This window comes from Cervus canadensis, chromosome 4 (assembly GCF_019320065.1).
Source record: "Cervus canadensis isolate Bull #8, Minnesota chromosome 4, ASM1932006v1, whole genome shotgun sequence".
Classification (NCBI taxonomy): Eukaryota; Metazoa; Chordata; class Mammalia; order Artiodactyla; family Cervidae; genus Cervus; species Cervus canadensis.
This window is the reverse complement of record NC_057389.1, coordinates 42,886,794-42,911,645: the sequence shown is the minus strand read 5'-3', so window position 1 is coordinate 42,911,645 and position 24,852 is coordinate 42,886,794. Positions and strand designations below refer to the sequence as shown.

At 42.4% G+C, this 24,852-nt stretch overlaps 1 long non-coding RNA gene and 1 pseudogene across 1 annotated transcript in view; one reads left to right on the top strand and one right to left on the bottom strand.

Annotated features, from left to right (window-relative positions):
- Positions 1–24,852, top strand: part of LOC122439653 — a 141,489-nt gene that overhangs the window by 11,674 nt on the left and 104,963 nt on the right. The gene's annotated exons all lie outside the window — the stretch shown is intronic.
- On the bottom strand, positions 7,190–7,290 carry LOC122441106 (annotated as a pseudogene).

Genomic DNA, 24,852 nt, shown 5'->3' with positions numbered 1-24,852 from the left:
AGTGTTTTGTTCTGTTTTTAAATAGATTCTGTTCTGACCTTCTGCCTCTTTGGCAATAAAAATCAGCTAACATTTATCGAATGCTTACATGATCTAGGCATGCCTGCCTTGCCTCATTCCATCCTCATGACAACCCTCAGAGTTAGGCCACGTTAGAATCTGTGTGTTCCTGGTGGGCAAGCGAGGCTGGGAATTCAGTGACCCATTCAAGGTCACAGCCAGTTAGTGTGGAAGTACTTTTAACTAGTTTGCTATCCTTTTAGTGCTCTTGCTGGTAATTTTAGATAAAGATGAAGGATAGTATTTTGATGAGTCCAGAAGGTTTTGTGAAACTCAAGTGCTTCTTGTCAAAGGGGTTCTGAGGTGGAGTAGATGGGAAGTATTTCATGTCAAGAGCCCTCTCTGCAGTTCACCAAGTATATCAATGTCTTAAAAACTCTGAGAAGTCCCACCCATGGGGAAACCTATTAATGTCTCCCACACTTATCTAACCACAAAGAAGACATGTCATGACCCTACAAAAACCCTGATGTTCTACATTGGAAAAGACTACAGGAAACACTGGCCTAGACTTTAAGGGCTTATTTAATTTTTGGAGGATTGGTAAACATATATTGGGTTACAACTTCTGGTCTGACCAATCATTATGCTATTAAACAAGTTGTTTCAAAGTTGTAAATGAGAATAAACTTCTATCTTATGAAAGTCATGTGGTAGTCAAATGAGGTACAGAACTTTGAAATCATTAATAGCTGCACAGATGCTAGGAGTTATTAAGTATTAATATTTTCAGATTCAGAAACCTTAGGGGGCTGATGTGTCAAAAGCCATCCTTCACATAAAATCCAGCTTTGGGAAGATTTCTGATGGGAGTCAAATCTACTTATGTGTGTTAAGGGCTATTTCTAAAAACCATAATTAGAACTTATATGATTAATGCATTAGAGTAAGCTCATTATTAAAATGGGAAACATTTATTTATCAAATAATTTTGAACATGCATGTGTGCCTGTGCAACTGTCCCTGGGAATATAAATGAATGCAGTTTATGGACCTATCTTTAAAGAAGTCACTGTTTACAGGACAGAGGGCAGACATGCCATACATTTTCATTTTTTCTGGCCATGCCCATTGCAGACCTTGTTAATCAATCATTGCACTCTTAACCACTGAGCCCAGATGGAACCTTGGAGTCCTCACTCTAGGCAACCACTACTAATTGATCAGGGTTGGCACATGAGTTGAAACTTATTTCTATAGAAACATGATCCACAGAATCTAGACATGCAAACATAAAAAGCATGCACCAAGGGAGAATGTGACAAGTACCAAAAGAATTGTAAAATTATAGCATACAATATATATCATAGGCTTGGGTAGTCAGGGAGGGCTTCCTGGAAGAGGCAGGACTTAAACATGGTCATGGAGGATGGGAGGGACTTGGATGGTGGTCATGGTGGGGAAGATATCACAGGACACCTGCAAGGTGAAGGAAATCCCAAATACACAAGAGGCAGTCTGAATCTAAAATCTTTGCTGATGGTCTAATTGCTGAGCATAGATCCTGGTATTCCCTTATCTTAGATTTTAGAAGACGGATACCTTTCAGAATCACTTTGACCTTCTGATTGGCTGCCAGCATCCAAATTGTGATTTCAGTCTGTTGCCTAGTCAGAGGCAGAGAACTTAAATTCCAGGTGCACATAAATTACTTCTAGTTATTGCAATGACAAAAGGCCTCTTCGAAGGTGACTTGCTCACTCCCTGTTTTATAGCCTCATACATCAAAGAGGAAGATGGAATGAAGTCAGTTACTATGAGGAGATCCAGACTGCAGGAAGAACGGGTGGCAACTGTCTGCGAAATTGAGCACTTTCTGTCAAAACTTAATTAAATTAGCCTTGATTCTATAAATAATAGAGCAGGGTTTCCCTACTCTACCATCCAACCCTCCCACCCCCATGCCTTCTCCTTATACCTTTTGGAAAAAACTGAGCTTTGAGTGTGTTGTACTAGGAGACAGTTTGTAAAAATTAGGCAATGTAGCCTTCGCATTAATTTACAGAGCTAAATATGCTTTGGGTTAGAGGGAGCAGTGACTTACAAGATGCACAAGATACTCTGGGATGTAAAGAGGAGAGATAACTGGATGGGAGGCTGAATGTGGGTTCTTGCCCCTCAGTGCCTCTAGGTATCCAGCTTTGGGATGCTGGGCAAGTCTCTGTCCTTTTGGGCCCTCCATTTCCCCACCTGGGTCATTTAAGGCTTGGTATCAGCCAAGTTTATTTCTCACTCATGCCACACGTCCACTCTGCATCAGGTGAGGCTTGTCTCTACGTCCCCCTGCTGTGGAACTTGGGTTGATGGAGCAGCCACCATTCCTATTGCTACAGATGTTGTGACCGAGGCACAGAGTACTCTGGAGGGTCTTTTACTGGCAATCAACTGGCCTAGAAGTGGCATGTGTCATGTCTTTTCCCTGCTCATTGGATGGAAATAGTTCTATCGACCACACAAGCACAGGGGCCAGAAAGTGCAATCCGCCCTTGTGCCTGGAACTTTGCGAATAGCATTAATAGACATCCCAGGCCTCTTCAAGTGCTGAAGTTTCATAATTTTTTAGTTCCCATTGGAATCTGACTTTTCATTTCTACATTTCACTGTGGTTAGGACTCCTGCCAACTTGCCTTCACCTACCACATACTGATTGATAATTCTTTAATTTCCTGATGGATGGGTCTACTATACCTTTATGGTTCTACCAGCTGTGATTCTGGGAAGCTGCTCTGTGATTTCAGTTTCCCATATGTGCAATAGGGATAATAATGGTACCCACCTAATAAGGTTATTGTAATAAGATTGAGTTAGTATATAGAACAGTGCCTGGCATGTACTGAGTGTTCAAAAATGTTAGACATTACTGAGGAAGACAAGATAGTGTAGAGACCATGAATGCCAGCTCTAGAGCCAGCCAGTATAGAGGCCATGGGTGTTGTCTGTAGAGTTAGACTGCCTGGCTTTGAATCTCTGCTCCATTGCATGTAAGCTGTGGGACCGGTGACAGGACAGTTTTCTTACTTGAGAGTGGGGATAATGTCTACCTATGGAAAGGTGGTTAAGATTAAATGAGCTAATATACATAAAGCACTCAGATTAGTGCCATTGAATCAGTGCTCAGAAATATCAGTCCCTATTGTTGGGGATGTAACGTTTGATACTACTAAGTCTAGTGTGGGCTTAGTGTGGTTTTAGGAACCATTTCCCTCATTGTTTCCTTGGTGCTCTTCTTTTCTGATTTTGCTCCTGCCTTGATTGTGTTTTGCTTTTTCAAAGAAGCCTTCCTGGCTTTTAAAGTTTGAGGTTCCCCAGGCTTCCATTCGGGGCAACAGACTCTATGCACTCTCCCCGTGAGCTGGATTCTTGTGTGGCCTCCACGCTTAGGCAGATAAGCGGTGAGTCATGAGCCTTAGCTGTGAAGTGGGATAGCAGGGCCTTTCCTACCTAACTCTTCTGAACCCTTACCTCAGAGAAAGGACAATAATAATGCTTACTGCATTGGGTTAGTTTGAAGATTGAATGGGTTCACTATGTAAATCACTAGCATAGCATATGACACATGATAGGTGCTCAGAAAACAGTAGCACCTACTAATCTTATCAAAAGAGTGATGATGTTGATGATATCTGTCACTCAGATACCTCTGCCTTAGTTTAGGCATTTATTTCCTCCTGTCCAGATGACTGCAGCAGCCTCCTAACTGTCTCTATGTTCTTGCTGACTTTCACTGACTCATTTCTATCAGAATGTTCTTTCTAAAACACAGCTCTGCTTATATGGTTCTACTGTTTAGGACCCTCAGATGTCTTCACATTGCCTAAAGGATAAAGGCCAAACTTAGTTTCAAGTGTCCCCCCAGCATTGACTTATAGGGGTGCTCAATAAATACCTGTTGAGCACTAAGTTGCTTTTTCCCCTGTAACCCACCGTGGCCACGGGCTGGCTCATTAGCACAGGAGCACGTCCAGCTCTCCAGTAAGGGTCTGAGCAGGACTGGACACTCCACACCTCCAGGGGGCACTTTTCATTTATATTCTATGCGAGCAGCACTTCTGGAACACAGTGATGGTCCCTGGATTGGGACAGTGCCATGGCCTGGAAGCGGCCTGGATTCTTGTGTGGCCTCCACGCTCAGGCAGATAAGCGGTAAGTCATGAGCCTTGGCTGTAAAGTGGGACAGCAAGGCCTTTCCTACCTTCCTATACAGTTGTTGGAGCCTTCTGAATTTGGAAGGTCTTATAAACTGGGAAGTGCTATCTCCCAGAAATTGCCCTGCTCTTATTGTCATTGATACTGACTGTGAACAGTAAAGACTAGAAAGAACCTAATCGCCTGCAGTCAATTTCTAAGATAAAAGCCCCATTATGAGCAGTGACTGTGTGATAAGCTCAAGGATATTATTTATTTATAATTTAACTACCTTGTTTTTCTTACTTCAATGGCAGTGCTCATAATAGCATAAAATAATAGTCTAGCCAAAAAGAGAAAATAAAAACACCTATAATCTCACCCACACAGAAGCAAGCATTATTAATTCCTTGATATATTTTCTTCTAGAATATTTCCCAGACATATACAGTGTACATACCATTTGATAACCTGCTCCCCCCACCCCATTTAATGTACCACAAACCTCTTTTCACATTAATGAGCACACCTTCACAGTATGATTATTAATGGATACATAGTAGTCTGGCGTGAGGGCATACTTTAATTTATTTAAACAACACTTGTGCTGCCATTTAGGTTAATTCTTCCTTTTCCCTGTTTCAAACAGGCTGCAAGGGACATCCTTGTAGCTAAATCTGTGTGCATATCCATGCTTATTTCCTCAGGGTAAATCACAGAAGTGGAATTACAGGGTCAAAGAGTAGGCATATTTTTTTTTAAAGGCTTTTGCAAAGAACTGTCAATTGCCTCTAGTAAGATGGTATGCTCAATTGGATTTTGAAGGTCATTTCTGTCTAATAGTGGAGCGTGCAAAATAAATAAACTTTGAACTTTCAAATGGAATTAGTCTCTGCTGGGCTGTAATATGGGTTTAGTCAGAAATGTGGGGAATGGAGCTCAGTGATGGAGTAGTAGAAAAGCCATATTAGTAGGCTTTAGGCTACTTTCTTCTCTTTGGAACTTCTTAAATCTAAAAATTGGGATATAATTTTTATAGAATGTACTCTTATGTTAACTGATTTTGATGGAGACAACCATTAATAGAGCTCACACCTGGTTTTCCTCTCCTTCCAGGCATATGAAAGATGATATTCTCCAATTTTTTTTTGCAGTAGGTGGGCTGGTAACTTGGTCTAGACAATGTGCTGTGAGCAGAATGATATGGGTCCCTTGTGGAGTGAAGGACTTAATTGTCAGTATGAGATACCCCCCACTTTGCCTCTCCCCCATGAAATCTCTTCTGCATGTTGACCAAGGGGCCCTGTGTTACAGATGGTACACTGCAAGATGGTGAAGTCTCTGAGTTTCTTCTGAGGACAGTTGCCTTGAACAATCAGCTGTACTGCGATGGACTTTGTGTGAGCAAGACTTAGACCTGTGCTAAGTCACTAAGATTTGGTGGTTATTTTTTAAAACTGAAAAGTGAAAGTGAAAGTCACTCAGTTGTGTCCAACTCTTTGGGACCCCATGGACTATACAGTCCATGGACTTCTCTGGGCCAGAATACTGGAGTGGGTAGTCTTTCCCTTCTCCAGGGAATCTTCCCAACTCAGGGATCAAACCCAGGTCTCCCTCATTGCAGGTGAATTCTTTACCAGCGGAGCCACAAGGGAAGCCCAAGAATACTGGAGTGGGGAACCTATCCCTTCTCCAGTGGATCTTCCTGACCCAGGAATCAAACTGGGGTCTCCTGCATTGCAGGTGGATTCTTTACCAACTGAACTATCAGGGAAACTGAAGCATAATCCTAACTAACACAGTGACATAATTTGATTCCAGAGCTAAGCTATTAGTCACTTCACAAATCCTTCTTAGAGTGACTAATCTGTGCTGGGCACTGTGGAGGATAGAAGAAAATATAAATTTAATTTCTGCAAGGCATATACAACTTATGGTTCATTTCTATTGCTTCTTGAATAGCATGTGTGTATATTGTATATTATTGCTCTACCTAGGTAGACAGGTAATGCATACTCTTTAAAGGGACTTTGTCATAACACACTTGTTCCCATATAAATATGGGATGTTCTACCACAATGCATCCTTTTGTTTTTTGTAAAATCCTACGTGGTTCTGATGGGATATCCAACAATAGATCCCACTTCCCTGGCCACCAGAAAAGGCATGTAATTTCCTTGGAGTTTTTTGAATTGAAGATGGAGATAAAGGAGTTGACCATATTGTCCCATGTGTCATAGGCTGTAGGAACCGATCTCCGAAATAATGTCCCCAAGGAGATTAGGAGGATAGATCATAGACTGAAGCCAAGATGAAATCCAGGGTTGAACATGGACGGACTCTAATGCTGTTTGAACTCTGGGATCCTGGATGGTCTGGGGCTAGCGCCACCTATGTGCCTCCAGGTGCTCCAGCCAATACGTCCTGCCTATATGGATGTCCCTCCTCCACTCATCAGTACTAACCTCACTCTCAATCTTATCTGTTTCTTTATTGTATTGACATTGGCCACCTGATGCAAAGAACTGAGCCAACTCGTTGGAAAAGACCCTGATGCTGGGAAACGTTGAAGGCAAAAGGAGAAAGGGGAGGCAGAGGGACGAGATGGTGGGATAGCATCACTGACTCAATGTATGTGAATCTGAGCAAACTCCAGGAGATAGTGGAAGACAGAGAAGCCTGGTGTGCTGCAGTCCAAGGGGTCACAAAGAGTCAGATATGACTTAGGGACTGAGTAGCAACAACAGTAATTGTAGAACCTTTGCTTAGAGGTATTGAGTTTGGGAGGTGAGAAATTGTGATAATAAGAACCTTGAAAGAATGAATTAAAAATTTTTTTATTGGAGTATACTTGATTTACAATGTTGTGTTGGCTTCAGGTGTATAGCAGAGTGATTTTATTATATAATACATATACATATATTCATTCTTTTTTAGATTCATTTCTCATATAGTTTATCACAGAATATTGAGTAGAGTTTCCTGTGCTATATAGTAGGTTCTTAAAAATATGGACCACTTTATAAATTTGCATGTGGGCAGGGGCCCATGCTCATCTTCTCTGTATCCTTCTAATATTAGTATATGTTCTGCTGAAGTGAGCACTAAATGAATTGTTTTCATCTGGATAAAGCCCCCATTTTTCCTGCTGTACTATCCCATGTCATCCATGTTTTTTATTTTTTTGCTTTCCATCCTTTTGAATGTCAGGCCAACTTGGAGAAACCCACGAGTGTTCCTGGTGGACTGGCCTCAGGGTGGGGGCACGCAGCTGCTGAGTGGGTTTCCAGGCTGCCGGGGTGGATGAACGCGGCTGTCTGCACTCTCCACTGGAGCGTGAAGCCAAAGGGAGGCCTTGGGAGGCAGCCACTCACTCAGACCCAGGCAGCCCGGGGGCTGAGGCTGCTGGCAGGGTTGTCATTATGCTAATGGCGTCTGTGGAGCCAGAACCAGTGACCCCTTGGGGGAAGCAAGAACTCTTGAAGGACCATTTGAAGTCTTTGTGCTATCAGTTTGAAGGCGTGTGACGCCTGTACTTGGCACCTCCTAATTGATTTTATTTTATGCTCGCATAGAGAGCAGTGGTCCAAACAAAAGAGGCCTTGCAGCCCTAACAGAAATCTAAGGAGAGGCAGTGCATTAGAGGTGGCCGTTGAGTGCAGAGGTTCAGATTCTGGACTCTGGAGACACACTGCCTGAATTCACATCTCAGTCTTTGGCTTCGTTGGCTGTGTGAGTTTAGCCAGGTGATTTCACCTGTCTGCTTCCCTTTCCTCATCTCTAAAGCAAGAGGGATAGTAGTGCCACCTGTAGAGGTTCATTTGAAGTATAAAATAGGTTAGTACATATAAAACAGTTCACACTCAACACGTAAAATGCTCCGTAAATGGTAGGGAGAAAGTTTTGGAGACTGTTTGCATGGAAAACAGAGCAGTCCTGAGTGAGTCTTGATTAACTGCTTAGCAGCCAGATGCCCTTGGGTAAGTCATACATTCTTTCTGCTCTTGAATGAAATGTCATCACCCGAGAAAGCCCCTGAAGTGATGTCCGGTATATCAGAGGTGGTTAGTAAATGGCACTTTCTTTTCCTTTGGGCCTCAGTTTTCCCATCTGTAAAGTGAAGGTGCTGGAGGTCTTTTCTGTCTTTCACTGCTTAAGAACTGGAGTCTAACACTGGGGTCCTGATTAAAAAGTACTCTCTTGCGAGGTGAACCAAAGCTTCAGGATGAGTAGGGCTCCCTCAGCGTTTAGTATCGTCACCCAACAGACGACCACGGAAGTCCATAATTGGGTCTTAAACCCGGGTTTGCTGACTCCCAGTCCAGGGCTCTTTCTCCAGGAGACTGGGTTAAACCTCAGGGTAGCTGGATACTGATATCAGTTCTACCAGAAATGGGGCCTTGTAAGTTGGGGACAACTTGTTAGTCTCTCCAAGCTTTCCTCATCTGTGAAGTGAGGGCTTTTCACGAGATTGCCTTGAAAGTCCTTTTCAGCTCTGAGGTTCTAGAAGCCTCTCTCTGCCCATCAGACTTGCCTCTGCTGTCCTCCAAAGAGCAAAGTTGGACTTGACAAAGTCTTCGTCAGGGCCCCATGGACTTGACGCTTCCTTGAAGACAATGTGTGAACACTGCTTCTATTCCTGGGTAGAGAAGTTGGCTATAGAAGCCAGCTCTTTGGGTGCCCTAATTCCACTTTAGGAAGAATGAACATATTGTTTTAATTAATCATATGAAAGCAAAATTAGCATGATTGTGTGAAAGGTGTTGTAAATCATCCCGATCCACATCATTGAGCAAAGAGCATTTAGTTATTCCGGAGTTGTTAAAGATTTTATCTACCCAAGTGAAAATTCAATTAGTACTAGCTTCAGCTTCTATAAAACTAAGGATTTTCCACTGTGGGAAAGTACTCTTTGTGTGTGTGAATACCACCTTATGCCACTTTGATAAATTACTGTAATTAACTGTATCCTACACAAGCTAAACAAAATTTACTGAACTGTTGTTGTATAAAAGGGATATCTTCTCTTCTCTTGTTGGGGAGATTACTCTAATCTGTACATGATATTGCCTCAAATATCATGCCTTTTATGCTGAGCTTTGAAAACACCGGCAGCATTCTAGCTGGCACCAGTAAAACACAGTTGGTTTCCATCACACTCCGCCTTTCCCCTTCGGGTGTAGAGACATCAGCTATGGGTTTCACTATGATTCAATTAAATGTGCTATGTTTAATTAGCTAGCTGGAGAAACACTGCAAGCAGAACCAACTTAGAACATCCTGATAGCTTAGCCAAAGGGCTGAGTTATTTTGGGACGGGCAAAGGAAGATGGAAGAGGCAAGGAGAAGAGGGCAGGGGGCCTTGCTCACAGCTCTCTGGCACAAACTCTCTGCTTCGGCCATGTGTCAATCCTTTTCTTGTGTGTCTGGCTCTGTCCTGCCCCTCTCCTTCCCTCCCACCCAAATCTTACCTGTACTTCAAGGCCAAACCCTTCCTCCTTTCGGGGACCTTCCAGAGAGATTCGTAGGTTATGTTTTGCTTTGTTGGGCATGCCAAGTTCTCTCCCCTGATTTATCATCTCATCTCTTTAGGGGTTCTTTGACTATTTCTCCTTCTCCCTCCATGGGGTTCTAGTTCTCAGTGAGGGAACGCAGTAGAAATTGGCAAGATTCCTGATGGAATGATCCAGCTTCTTGCTGAACTTCATTATACTAACTGTCCAATTCTCAGCTCTTTGGGGGTAAAGCTCTTAGAACTAGGTCACTCAGAACCAGCTTGTTTTGTGTGGAGTGGTCATTTTTAGAGGATTTCTCAAGTTGTTTTTAGCGGCACTACTGCCACCATTCTTGGCTATCACTGAGTACATGCTCTGTGCCAAGTCTGTTGCAAAGAACTTTGTATGTGTTCTCTTATTTGTCCATACTGGGACTCTATGAGATGGGTGTTGCTATCCCCAGTTTATAAAAATGGAGGCTCAGAGAGGTAGATCAGCTTGTTAAAGGTCACATAGAAAGGGTTAGAACCAATCTTTGAAGCCATGTGTTTTCACTACAGGCTGTGTCTTAGCTACTGTGCAAAACTGCTTCCCATGCTAATAACTATGAAAATATTTAAGTGTTTCAGTTATTTACTTGCTCACCTTCTGGCTTTGCTGTGTTGTAAGGTGCTGCCCTGGCCAGGTGAGAAAGTCTTACCAGTTAGTGCCTGGGAACTCTGTGTGACCCAGAGGATTGACATTAAGGCGTATTATACATGTAAGTGTCATCTGTCATCTGTGTTGCAAGGGAGGAAAGCTTGGGAACACTTGAACCGTCCTGTTGGTCTTTATGATCAGGCACTTCGTGTGCCTTGGTAGTTTAGCCTTCGTATCACTGTAACCATTCCAATATGGTGACAAGATTCCATCTCACATGGCCTGAGTAAAGAAAATTCATGGTGAGGTTTTCTTCCCCAGAGGCATTAGTCTATGCCACAGATATCCCTACTTTTAAGGTAAGAATGAGGAGGCTAAGCTCTCCAAATGCCCGAGTGTATTCTGTAATATGTGTCTGATAGCCGAGGACCTATCAAGAGGAGTGTTGAGGGTTGAGTGAGGCTTTGGAGGTACAGTGGCCTTAAAAACAGAGAAAGGTAAGTTGTGGATAGAAGAGATCTTTACTGATGTAGTAACTGTTGGTGTCATTCTTGGCCAGGGAACTGATATTCCCTCTCTTAATCAGTAGCCACACCCTGACTTTCCCCTGCTCTCTGGGGCATCACCTCCTTGTAGGTATGCGGGGTGCAGCCCCACTCCTGATGCTTAACTCCACAGGTGAGTTTATAGGGGCTCAGAAAGTTGTGCCACATCCCTCTCCCCACTTCACCACGGCCCGGTTGACTCTAGAAATGTATAAAAAAGAAGTTCATTCCACATACACCTGTGAGCAAATATTTGCCTCCCATCTGCGGACCATCCAACAGTGTGCCTAGTTTTGTGATCTAAAACAAATTGTAGTTGCTGAACAAACAGCGCTACATAATCTTCTCAGTGATGATTTTGAATGGCTCTAGAGTTTTGTTAAGTATATTGTGAGACAACAGAAAATATATACATAGGTCTTTGTCCCCCATTCCTGATGCAGAACTTCTGAAACCCTTCTAACTTCTTAAGTGCTAAGAGCAGTAGGAGTATCTTTTGTCCCAGGGTCGGGATGATCCCCTGGACGAGGGTATGGCAACCCACTCCAGTATTCTTGCCTGAAGAATCCCATGGACAGAGAAACCTGGCTGACTACAGTCCATATGGTCACAAAGAGTCAGACACAACTGAGCAACTAACACTTTCCCTTACCTGACTCAGGATTCCTAAATCCCTTGGCATTTTCATGGTGTTAGGAGTGTCTTTTGCTCTAATAAGGCAACTCTGAGTGGACTCCTAGATGGCTCATGGATGGGGGCTGGTCACCAGAAAGACCAAGCCCAGGATTAGAATTTTTAGCCACACCCACCACCTCTCTAATAATTGATCATGCCTATGTGAGGCAGCCTTCACAAACTTCCAATAGTATGGAATTCAGAGACTTTCCAGGTGGGTGAATGCATCTACATACTTTGAGGGTGATGCATGCCACATCCATGGGAACAGAAGCACCTATGCTAGAAATTCCTGTAGACCTCTCCCTGTGTATATCTTCATCTGGCTGTTCATCTGTATCATTTATCATGTCCTTTTTACTTAATAAGCTGGTAAATGTGAGTGAGTGTTTCCCTCAGTTCTGAGATCTGCTTTAGCAAATAATTGAATCCAAAGGGGAAGAGGTCATGAGAATCTGATTTGTAGCCAGGTTGGACAGAAGTTGTGGGTAGCCTGGGGACCTGCTTCTTGCCCTTGGCATCTGAAGTAGGGGTAGTCTCACGGCGCTGAGCCGTTAACCTGTGGGATCTGACGCCGTCTTCAGGAAGACAGTGTCTGACTCGTGTTCAACTGTAGGGTCATCCAGCTGGTGTCATGGACGATGGCTTGGTGGGGAAAACTCCACACATCTGGTCTCACAAGTGTTGTGAGAGTAAAGGAGAGACTCAGGAGAAAGACTAGGTTCTTTCTAACTCATGCACATACCTGGAGTTCCTTAGCCTCAGCCTTCCTGTGTTGTTTTCAGTTGTCCACTGTTAGAAATAAATCTGTTCTTGTGCTCAACAAATATTTATTGAACCACTTGAGTAGTGGGGTTTGTGAGGGAGGCATGGTCCTTTGATTTGGTGAAACAGACAGGCAAGTGACTAGGGTGAATGAAATGTTGTTCAATTGCTAAGTCGTGTCCCATGGACTGTAGCACACCAGGCTCCTCTGTCCTCCACTATCTCCCAGAGTTAGCTCCAATTCATATCTAACCATCTCATCTTATGCCTCCCCATTCTCCTTTTGCCTTGTCTTTCCCAGCATCAGGGTCTTTACCAATGAATCAGCTTAGCTCTTCACGTCAGGTGGCCAATGCCAATGCTATGGAGAAATAAGACAGTGATGAGAGTGAGCTTAATAGTGAGTGAGTGGGGAAGGGGCATCCACTGTAGGCAGGTTTGAGAAAAAAAGAAAAGTTTCTCTTCAAAAGCAAGGTTTCAACTGAGAACTAAGGGGAAAGAAGTATCCGCAAAAGGTAAATGTTGTGTGTGTGTGGGGGGATATTCCTGGAGGAGAGAGGTCCCAGGGCAGGAAAGGAGTTGTGTGTTTAAGGAACTAATACATAACTAGCTGGAGAAGGGAGAGTCAGGAACCAAGATTTACAGGGCTTTCAGGTGATGATAAGAAATCTGTATCATTAGATTCTAATAAAACAATTCACATTAGAATAATGCTTGTAAGCCCTCACAGTGTGTTGCTATCCCTGTGTTATGATGCAAACCCCATTAGTGTTATCTTCAATTTATAGATGAGGCAACCAGAGAGGTTAAATCACATCGCTGAAATTCCACCATAAATCAGCATCTGAGCAGCGAGTGGAGGCAAAATCTACAACACACCTTAGCTCTCTTTGCCATTTTGCTGTGCATTTCTCCAAATGAAACTTTGGATGCTTTATTGGTCTCTGTCCAGAGGTTTATACTTACTATGCAGTGTCCTTTCATAGTCAACTGGCTGTGTTAAGGAGATTGCAAGGGGGTTGGGGAGAGAAGAGGGTTGAGTAAACCCAGCTTCATTAAAACTACAGGAATTATTACCTGGTAGTTCTTTCAAATGGCCAACAGGGCAGTATCAAGCTGGAAACTCAATAGGGTTTCTAATTTGTCAACAGAACACAGCACAGCCCTGAGAGGCAGCCCTGAGGGAGGAGGATTTTAAATGGAAAGAAAGAACTCTGCAGAACTGAAGGACAAGAGGAGGTTGTTCAGTCTGTTTGCAGCAGAACAAAATGAACTTAGGGCTTTGTTTCAGGAATGCCAGGGAATTATAGACTTTCAGGGTGGAAAAGGATTTTCAAGTTTACTCTGTCTCCCCTCGCCCTGTGATGGCTGAATCACCACCACATGACCACCAAATCTCGGTCCCAACAGCTCCAGGGTCAGACAATCACTGTCTCTGGAGGCAGCTCATTCCAACAGCCATTCACTTGATCAACAAATATTAATTAAGCACCAAGTAGCAACTGAATACCTGACAGGCAGTGAGCTGAGTGCTGGATGCCGTGAGATGACTGAAATTGACTAGATCCTGCCCTGGCAGCACCTACAGCAAAGTAGGGGTTATAGACACAAAAGAATTAAATGCATGGGTATGTTAGGTAGTTAGAATAGGACACAGGAATCCAAAATGGTGGTGGCTAAAAGACAAGGAAGGGAAAAGCCCGCGAAAATAGTACAAAGGAAGGTCCAAGGACTGGAGTGAGGACCTCAGGTAGAACAAACAGCACTCCTGTCTAGCCCAGTTTATATAGGGCGGGCCCAGGGGGAGGAAAACACATGAAAAGAGGAGCCAAAGGGCTGAGGCTCACTCTTCTCTTTGCGTCTTTGGGGCGGCATGCTCTCACACCTGGAGAAGGCCATGGCACCCCACTCCAGTACTCTTGCCTGGAAAATCCCATGGACGGAGGAGCCTGGTAAGCTGCAGTCGATGGGGTCGCTAAGAGTCGGACACGACTGAACGACTTCACTTTTACTTTTCACTTTCATGCATTGGAGAAGGAAATGGCAACCCACTCCAGTGTTCTTGCCTGGAGAATCCCAGGGATGGGGAAGCCTCGTGGGCTGCCATCTATGGGGTCGCACAGAGTCGGACACGACTGAAGCGACTTAGCAGTAGCAGCCCTCATGCCTTGAGGATGTATTTTCCTGCTATTTGCTAACTAAAACTGAGCTGTGACATGGAGTTGTAACACTGATCTGTCTAAGAGCTATAACACGGTCTGTTCGAGACCCGAGAGCTGTAACACAGTCTGTCCAAGAACTGTGACGCACCGAGGGCTTTAATGTCTGTCACTTCAAATCTTTGTTGTGACGAGACAGAACCGAGGAGATTACGCTCGCCTGACATAATTACAACTTACATGATCTATTTTGGGTTGAATTGTCTTCTCCAAAATGCTTATGTTGAAATTCTAATCCCTAGTACCTTATAATGTGACCTTATTGGAAAACAGGCTCTTCACAGAGATAATCAAGTTAAAATGAGATCATTAGGGTAGGCCCTAATTTGATATAAGTGGTGTCCTTAATAAAAAGGCAAATCTGGACATTGATATATGAGTAGAGGGAAGAGAATGTGAAGAGATAAGGAGAAGATAATTAGCTACAAACCAAGGAGAGAGGCCTGGAAGAGATGCTTCCCTCTCCATTTCAGAAGGAATGAACCCTGCTTCTACCTTGCTGCTGAAATCATGCAACTCAGATTGGTACTTGTAGCTAGCCAAAACCCAGACTGGGATTTGAACCCATAGCCTTTTAACTGAGATCACATAAGGTCTCAGAACTTAATGAAGCTCAAGTTCTTGATGTCTCATTGTAGAAAGAATTCAGTGGGAGACAAAGTAATAGGTAAGAAGTGAATTTATTTAGAGAGAAACATGCTTTAGAGACAAAGCGTGGGCCATCTCAGAAAGTGCAAATGACACGAGGGTGTACAGGTTCTTATAGGGGTGAGTAATTTCATAGGCTAATGAGTGGGAGGACTTTTCTAGCTATTTTGGGGAAGGAGTTGGGATTTCCAGGAATTGGGCCCCTGTCAGCATTTTGACCTTCATGGTTGGCCTTGAAACTGTGATGGCACCTGTCGGAGTGTCATTTAGCTTGCTGATGTATTACAGTGAGCCTATACTGAGGCCCAGAGTCTAGTGGAAATTGACTTGTCTGCCATCTTGGACCCTTTTGGTTTTAATCAGTTTATGTTGTGTCCTCAGGCTATGCCATTCTTTCAGAGGTTGTGCCCTGCCCCCTTCCCTCCTTTTATCAAATCAACTGTGAGATGATAAATTTCTGTCCTTTAAGCCTCCTGGCCTGTGGTACTTTGTTGTGGCAGCCTAGCAAATGAATATAATGTCATAAAAGACAAATGTACTGTGAGAGAAAATCATGGAATTGAGGGGTGCAAATATAGTTAAGATTTTGGGGTTTACAAAGGGCTCCTGGAAGAAGTGATATGGAACCTGAAGCCTGAGGTGTCCCTATTGCCTCTTTCATCCCCACTCTCACCATATCACCTCTTGCTCACTCGACTCCAGCCACACCAGCCCTGTTGCTATTCTTTGAACACACAGGGATGTTAACATTCAGGGTCTCTACTCTAGCTGTTCCCTCTCCTAAAACACTCTCCCCCCGCCCCAAAATATTCTCTAAATTTCACCACCTCCCTCAAGTTTTGGCTCAAGTATCCAACTTCTCAATGAGGCCTGCCATCCCCTTGTCCACCATGTCCATTATCATGAGGCCTGCCATTACTGTGTCCATTGTACTTAAAATGGTAGCTTGGCTTACAATCTCCCTCTCTTGTGCAGAACCCCCAAATCTCCTTTCCTTGCTGAACCTCTCTATTTTTATTCCAGAGCACCTATCCTCTAACATGCTAGATCACTTATTCATTTATTTTGTTCATTGTTTACAATGTTGATCTATGGTTAGAATTTAAGTTCCACAGGTGCAGTGATTTTTGTCTGTTTTGCTTGGAATACTTGGAATACTTGGAATACCCAGAACAGTACCTGACGTGAAGCGGGCATGGAATAATACATAGTTGTTAAATGAATCTATGAATAAGGCCTGTGGGGAGTCAGGAAGAGTGTTTGAGGCAGAAGAATGTGCATACATACTGGCCCAGATGCAAGAAAGAGGTCAGGGTGCTCATGGATCAGAAGAAAGGGTGGGTAGCCAAGGGAAGAGTGATGAGACTTGACACTGGAGAGCAGGCAGGAGCCAGATCTGTGGACATCTGTGATTCTTAGGAATTGTTTTCCTTATACTGGGTTATGATCAATTTTCTTTCAGATACTACTCCTGGTCTTACTTCCCTAACTTGGAGTAACATCAAAAATTTTTTTTAACTTATGGTGGCTCATTAGATATTTGAAAGTTAAATATCATGATCACTTTCCACCTCTGAGTATTCTCCAATTGCTTTGGCAGGGTGTCTTAAAAAAAGGTTAATAAAAACAAATTTATTTATTACTCACACAGGATTTAATTCAGTGTTTTTGATTGGCAGGAGGCGCATCTCCAAGTAATAATTCAGAGACCAGACTCCTTTCACTTTATGGCTCTGCTTTCCTCAACAGTTGGCTTCTGTGTTCACCACGGAAGGAGAAAGAGCATGAAGAATGGCACATGGGAGGTTATTAGGGGCCAAGTCTGGAGGAGTGTTACATCATTTACATCCAGATTCCATTGGCTAGAACTCAGTGCATGGCCACATTGAACAACAAAGATGGCTGGAACAAGTGATCTAGCTGTGTGTCCTGGAAGAGGTACTAGGTTTTGTGATCGGCCAGCAATCTCTGAAAAACGTGTTTCTTGGATTAAGCCTCATCCTCCCTGGCCTGATTCTTTTCCAACAAGGGTAGCTTTTGAATCTTCCCACCCTCAAGTCACTCCCCTCTTCTTATACATTGATTTTTCAGTGTTTCTCTGAAAATGCATAGCATTCAGGAGTTGTCTGAGCTGGATAGATGTGGTAGATGAGGCTGCTAACTCTTAGGCTCTCTGGACCTCAGGACCTAGGAGGGGTGTTAGGGGTCCCTTTCCTTTCCATTTCTTCTCCCTCTCTGCCTGCTCAGAGAGGTTTCATGGACCCTTTTCCTGAAAGAGACATCTCCCTTTCCACCCCACCCCCCACCACTCATACATATTTAGAGATGATAAATGGCACTGCTTATAGCATGGGCTTCAGCATCTGATAGACCTGGGTTGGAGTTCTGCCCCCTCCCCTTTCTTACTATCTGTATGACTTTGAGCAAGTATCTTAAACTCTTTAAACTGCAATTTCCTGCTCTGTAAGATGGAGGTGGTGGTGATGGTAGTGATACTGATGGTGATGGTGGTGATGATGGTAGTGATAATGATGGAGGTGGTGGTGATGGTAGTGATAATGATGGAGGTGGTGATGATGGTATAGTGATAATGATGGAGGTGGTGGTGATGGTAGTGATACTGATGGTGATGGTGGTGATGATGGTAGTGATACTGATGGTGATGGTGGTGATGATGGTAGTGATAATGATGGAGGTGGTGATGATACTGATGGTGATGGTGGTGACACAGGATTTCTGTGATGAGTCACTGAAATAATTGACTTAAAATGCTAGCATAGAGCCCGGCACATGGTCAAGGGCTCAGTAAGTAGGGGCTGATAATGATGACAATAGTTAACAACTTTCTCCTCTAGCCAAACAGACCTACTCAGTGTTTTTCAAATAGTTCTTATTTCCTTCTGTTATATGTTTGTTCTCAGTTTTCCATCAGCCATGCTATTCTTACCTCTCCTCTGTCAACCCAGATCTTCTCCTTAGATTTCTTCTTCTCAGCTTCTCCTTAGATGTCTAACTTTCTATCTTCCTAACTCAAAACTACACAGCTGCTATACCTTGTCTTTATTGAGAAATGAATGACAAGAGTATATACTGAAGAGTTAGGGAAAATATATGGTGTAGGCTTTGCCCGAACCCCTTTCTCCTCTCACCTAGAAGCTACTGAAAATGTTTTATTCATGAGACTGAGCCCGGGCTTCCCAATCCTTCTCTGATGCAAACTCAAGACTCCCTCTGTTTGCTGAGAGAGCAGCCAGCACAGACAATTTTATGGTCTGACAGGCTGTTTGCAGAGTATATTTGGCGAGTCATTTTCTGTTTTCCAAAACTAATTAGAGATGGATAAATTTAAATGGTGGTAGAAGCCAACAATAAAACATTATGTCCTCATTAGCTGAAATAATCCTGTGGCTTCCCTTCTTATATGAAGGATCTTGACCCAGAAAAATTTGGTTCAGGCTGAGTGGTGTGCTGGAGCTGGTGCCTGCTTGCATGAGCCAATTGCATGCATCCCTTCCCAGCTCCATGTTCAGTGACATTGCCTCAGTGCCTTGGAATTGGCTCTGGTGGGAGTATTGAAAATGGGAAATTGGCAAGTGCTATAAATCAGGTCTCCACCCCAAGCTTGTTAAACAGGTACCCACACCCCACAGCTCCTGCTGTCATACAGGGACCAGGTCCAGCTCTCTTTGAGGCTTGCACATATAAACCATGAAGTGCCAGGCATTGTTTTGATTCATAAAGTGCCTTTGGAAATAGTTTTTCTCCTCTTGGGCCCCAAGGCTTCTGTGAGTGTCTGATAGAGGACTTTGTTTTGGTGAAAGAGGTTGGACATTGGAAGCAGAGGCTGGGGATGGTGGTTTCCCTAGCAACCAGGTCAGGGAGTGGGACTGGAGAGGCATTTTTTAGAGACACTCTTCTCCCATTGCAACGTGCAGGTGAATCACCTGGGCATCTTGTTAAAATGCAGATTCTGATTCAGTAGGTCTCAGCTAGTCCTGATATGCGTCATTTCTAATAAGCTCCCAGGTGGTGTCAGCGATGCCATGCACCATTCCATGAGTAACAGTGTTGATCCTGGACAGAGAAACCTAAAACTTTGCAAAAACTCAGCATATGTTAAGTCCACCAAAAGCCAAGGACTGTTGCTTCTGCTCCAGCCTCAGACTTGCCAGTTTAGAGGGAGAGAGAGTGTTTTAACTGTAGAAGCACCAGTGCAGAATTAAGCAGAGCTGGGTTAAATCATCTCTACCAAATAATATGACTTCATCCAATTACTAACCTTTCCTGAGTCTCAGTTTCCTAAGCTGTAAAATGGGGCCATGACTTCATGGGATGGTTATGAGACTTCACGGAGAGAAAGCAGGAAAAGGGTTTACTGTAGGCTCTGCACTACTGCCCCTGGCTTCCCTATTTGTTTCAAGCCCAAGATCAAACAACTTTATTTGGCAAAACCCCACCATTTTAGCCTAAAGTGTAATTTTTTAAATTATGAGAATTAATACTTACTGTTGCATAATTACAATTTTTTAATTGTAAAAAAGACAGTAAAGATACCATGTTCCCCCTACCTAGTGATCACACAGTTGACATTTTGATATATTTCCTTCCAGGCTTTTTATGTATTTTTTGTTTTACAACAAAAATGGGATGATATTCAACACATTGTTTTCTAACTTACTTTTTTAATTTGTAAGAAATTTTTATTTTATATTGGAGTCTAGTTGATTAACAATCTGCTTTTTAGTTTAAAAATATGCCTTTGGTAGGTTTTCATGTCTGTAGGCAGAAAAGAAATTGAAATTGCTCAGTCATGTGCAACTCTGTGCGATCCCAAGGACTGCAGCCCACCAGGCTCCTCTGTCCATGGAATTCTCTAGGCAAGAATACTGGAGTGGGTTGCCATTTCCTTCTCCAGGGTCCCTTCCTGACACAGGGATCTGTAGGCAGAGATCGCTATTATAATTTTAATGGCTGTACATTGAAGCAGCCTTCTAAAGACTGGTGACAAAATCTGCCTATTGGATTCAGTTCACTTTTCAGAAGGAACGTGCCAGGCTGTGGGAGAAGCTTCCTGGAGTCTTCGTTTTGGTCTCTGCTGGAGTCTGGATCTCTTAACACCTCTGCATAACTTAGCGTGAAGAAGGTCAAAAGTCACAATGTTCTGGACTTCAGGGAACCCCAGCTAAATCCAGAGGGAGAGTAGGAGCTCCTCTCACAGAGAACCCCAAATCAGTTGTGATCCAAGGACAAATCTGAGACTAGGGAATAACCACAGAATCTGTAGTGATGGAGCTGTAGATCAAGTCACAGAATGAAAAATATCAGTGAAGGAAATGCCTCAGGACTCAGGAGATAATGTATTCAATTCTCTGCATCCTCTTTTCCCAGCAGGCACTCTGGATGTTTTAACCAGGTCTCCCTAAGAGCAGCTCTTCATGACCCTTTCAAATGCTGAAAGCTACTGTGGGGAGGAAGGCATTTGTTTATCCATTCATCCGTTTAGTCTGTGAAGGTTTTCTGAGCTCCTGTTATGTACCAAACACTTTTCTGGGTCCGGAATGTTATGGTGAACAGAATAAACAAAATTCCTGCTCTGACAAATGGTGCTTTAGAATCTGGGACGTAGCATACACCTCAGTCTAGTTCAGTTCAGTTCATTTCAGTCGTGTCTGACTCTTTGTGACTCCATGGCATACACCTAATTATTAATAAAACCAGGATGACTCTAGCCGGCAGTAAGTTCAAGGAAGGGAATGAAACAGGGTACCGTGGTGGAGAGTCACTGGGGCTGTTTAGACAGGATAATCAGGGCAGGCTTCTCTGAGGAGGGGGTCTTTCAGCTGTGCTTTGAAGGACTGGAGGATTTATTTTGAACCAGAGTCTGCTGCTGCCTCACAAGCTATGTTTTTGGAGACTAATCCTCTTGGCAGGGGCAAAGCCTTCGAGTGTTCCAAGTGTGGGTGTGCCTTTTAAACTCTGTCTTTTCTCCAGATAAGCCTATTCTGTTCTTTTAGCTGTTGGTCATGTGAACCAATTTAGATCCACTCAGAATCCTTCTCTATCAACTACAGAGATCTGTCTGTCTTTCTATCTATCCGTCCATCCATCTGTCTGTCCATCTGTTTGTCTATCTATCTATTCGTCTATCTATTCACTCATCTATCCATCTATCTATCTTTCTATCTATATAAATCTGATACCCAAAATGAAGCATTGTGTGTGACCACAAAGGATTATATTATGCCCTTTGTACTGGACTGTGCATTTTTTTTCATGCTGCTAAAGTAATAAGAATTTTTTTTTTTCAGTTGGATACATCACATTGTTTTCTTAATTGAGCTTGCAGTCAAATAAATCACCCAAGTCCTTTATACATGTTGTAACTTCTGCTATGGAATTCTGGAAAGTAAATGCAGAGGCTTATATTTATTTGTATTTAAATTCAATCTTGTTAGTTTTAGCCTAATTTTTCAAGCTAGTCTCTGTATTTTTGTTTCCTGGTTCTGTCAGTCAATATTTTTCATTCCTTTAGCAGTTTATTTGGGAGGCTAAATGAGAAACCTGGGTAAGAGATGATGGCCGTTTGGCCTACAGTGGTAGGAATGGAAACAGAAGGATGAGGATAGATTCAGGATATATTTGGAGGTTGGAGGAGGTAAGAAGAAGAGAGGAACCAAGTGTCAAGTCCTGGGCCTGAGCTATAGGACCATTATGGTAGAACTAACTGAAATATGTAAGAATGTTAAACATTGAATGTGTGTATCACTCCCCGCCAAATTCTTATGTTGAAACCCTATCCCCCAGTGTGATGGTACTAGGAAGTGAGGTCTTTGGGAGGTGATCAGGATTAACATGAGTGGGGAGTCCACATGATGGGATTAGTGCCCTCAAGAGTCACGAGAGAACTTGCTTCCTCTTGCTCTTTGCCACTTGATGGTGTAATGAGACAGTCTACAACCCATGAGAGGGCCTTCTCCAGAACCCGACCATACTGGCATCTTGATCTTGGGTTCCCAGCCTCCAGTTCTGTGAGAAAAGAAACATCTTTTCTAAACTAGGCCACCCAGTTTATAGTACTTTGTTATAGCATCCTGAACTGATGAAAACAATTAGATAAGGGTTATTTGGAAGGAAAAATTATTTCACTCAGTGGGATTACAGTAATTTTTATTCTTCTTCCTGTTTTCTGTCTGTCCAAAAATAAAAATAAAAAAAAAAAAAAAGAAGAAGGAGAAGAGTGGGATGGTTAGTGTTTATTATTAAATTCAGAACAAGGCATGGAGGATGAGGCAAGAGCAGCCCTGTATGTGTACAAAGGAACAGGCATTTTCTTCTTAAACTAGACTCTAGAAACCAGATCTGTATTCCTTGCAAAAGCAGAAATTCAGAGGTGACCCTATTGAGCTACATGAATTTCTGATGGGAATAGAAATGAAAGATGTTCCCAGCCTCTTTCAGCTTTTATCAAATACAAGAACCAGAGGGCATGATCCGAGCTAAGGAAGGATTGAGCCCTGAGGAGTTGTGGAAGGGTGTGTTAACCAGGGAGCTGTTAATCCTTGGAATATACTTATCGAAGGTAGTAATAAAATAGCATAGATGCTTTTAAAATAGATTTTATATTTAGAAAATAGAGAGCTGGGACACAGACATCATTTTTATTGCTAGATTCTCACCTCTGGTTTGCTGTAGGACCTTTGCTGAGAGATTTTCCGTTTAGTCACAGATTCCTAGTGTATTAAAGGGAAGAGACCTCTGAGATCCATCTTGTTGAAGAGTTTTAACCAGGGGTATACATCAGAATCATTTGGTGAGTTAATATTATTTTTTTTTCCAAACACTTATTTATGCCAGGGTTGCTGTTGGGTTAGACACATTATTTTATTTTGTTTTTAAACTAATTTTTAAGTTTTTATACAATTTTTAAAGGTTATATAGTTTATTAAATATAAATAGTATATTTATAGTTATTACAAAATATTGGCCATATTCCCAGTGTTGTGCAATACATCCTTATAGCTTATACCCAGTAGTTTGTGCCTCCTACTTCTCCGTCCCTATGTTGTCCCCCTACTGCCCTCTGGTAACCACTAATGTTCTCTGTATCTGTGAGTCAGCTTCTTTTTTGTTTTATTTTTTTAGATTCCACATATAAGTGATATTATACAGTATTTGTCTTTCTGTGTCTGACTTATTTCACTAAGCATAATGCCCTCAAGGTCCATCCATGTTGTGGCAAATGGCAGAATTCTGTTCTTTTTTATGGTTGAGTAACATTCCATTGTAAGTATGTATGTGTGTGTATATACATATATATAAAATACCTCATCTTCTTTATCCATTCATCTTTTTTTTCAAAAAAAATATGAGTTTAAAATTTATTTATTTATTGACTGTGTGGCACGTAGGATATTTGTTCTACCAGGGATCAAACCTGCCCACCCTGCATTTGAAGCATGGAGTCTTAACCACTGTATAGCCAGGGAAGTCCCTATCCATTTATCTGTTGAAGGACACTTAGGTTGCTTCCATATCTTGCCAACTGTAAATAATGCTGCTATGAACATTGGGGTACATTTATGTTTTTGGATTTAGTGTTTTTGTTTATTTTGGATATATATGCAGAAGTGGGATTGCTGGATCATATAGTAGTTCTATTTTTAGTTTTGTTTTTTTAGAAGCCTCCATATTGTTTTGCACAATGGCTTCACCAAGTTACATTCCTATCAGTAGTATACAAGGGTTCCCTTTTCTCCACATCCTTGCCAACATTTCTTTGTGGTCCTTTTGGGCTTCCCTGGTGACTCAGCTGGTAAAGAATCTGTCTGCCATGTGGGAGACCTGGGTTCGATCCCTGGGTTGGGAAGATCCCCTGGAGAAGGGAACGGTTACCCACTCCAGTATTCTGGCCTGGAGAATTCTCATTGTGGTTTTGATGTGTATTTCCCTGATGATTAGCAGTGTTGAGCTAGGCGCATTATTTTGGAGAAGTTTCCTAAGTCATTTGTCATGTTACTGCCTTTAAGGATCTCTGATCTGGAGTAACCCCCTCATCATATAAATGAAGAAGCTAGACTTGGAGAGATTAAGAGATTTGTCTATTGCTCACTGAGAAGTACTGAAATTACTCTGGGAGTCACCATACTCAGTGGAAAAGATATAATAACATGAAGCCACTTAATCAATTTCTGCCATATTTCATTAAACAATTAACAGTTAACTAGCCATAGTAATACCTGTAGATCTGAAAAACAAAGTTAAGTGGAAAAAAAACCAGAATGACATTTATATAAGTTAGAAGCATTTATATAAATTAAAACAACACACAGTTCTGCAATTTACAAACCTGTGTACATATTTAAGGATCTATGTCAAACACATTAGCACATGTGCCCATTGGAGGAGAGATTCTTGGGGATGAAGAAATGAAATGAACAAAATCGAAGAGATTTTGAACAAGAAATGAACAAAAACCATCCTGACTTACATCAAGAGTGTGCTGTGAATTGAGGTACAAGATCTCTCAATTCTCTGCACTCAAATTATTAAAAAAAAATAAACCTATCATCAACATGATTATAGATGAGTGGATTAAAAAAATGTGGTATATTATTCAGCCTTAGAAAGGAATAAAATCTTGACATGCTACTGCATGAATGAATCTTAAAGACAGCATGCTCA